Below are 609 nucleotides of genomic sequence, written 5' to 3'. Positions count from 1 at the left end.
AAAAAAAATTAAATTAACTGCAAGGCTAAAGAATCATGGGGAGAAAGCCATGAGTTCCGTGCTTTGCTTTCTCCTCCTCTGGAATTCCGCTGCTCTCCTTGGTATTGAAACTGTACTCCTTGGTAAGTGAACTTGGTCCTGGCTGGGCTTCTTGTTGATCTTCTGGGGGAGGGGCCTGGGGTAGAGATTCTCAAGTGTCTTTGCCCTGGGCAGAGTTGCACCGCCCTTACCAGGGGCCAGGCTGAGTAATCCGCTCAGGTTTGCTTTCGGGAGCTTTTGTTCCCTGAGCGCTTTCCGTAGAGTTCCGGAGGGTGGGAATGAAGATGGCGGCCTCCCGGTCTCTGGCCCGGAGGAGCCGAGAGCCCGGGGCCCCACTCCTCAGTGCGCCCTCAGAGAACAGCGCTGATTTACTCCCGTCACCCTGCCTCCGGCCACGCTCCGAGCTGACCAAGCCTGCGACCGGTTCAAGGTAATCCCGAGCTTAGAGCTTACTCCTCGGCTCTGTCTCTGTAGTCGGCTTCCCTGTTCTAATACCTGTAAGCTCTGTGACACTCAGACACCCCAGATCCTTCTGTGACCCTGCGGGACCTGAGGCCACGCTGACCCTGC

Source organism: Enhydra lutris, unplaced genomic scaffold (assembly GCF_002288905.1).
Source record: "Enhydra lutris kenyoni isolate GAN:26980312 unplaced genomic scaffold, ASM228890v2 scaffoldscaffold21, whole genome shotgun sequence".
NCBI lineage: Eukaryota > Metazoa > Chordata > Mammalia > Carnivora > Mustelidae > Enhydra > Enhydra lutris.
This window is presented reverse-complemented; position numbering follows the sequence as displayed.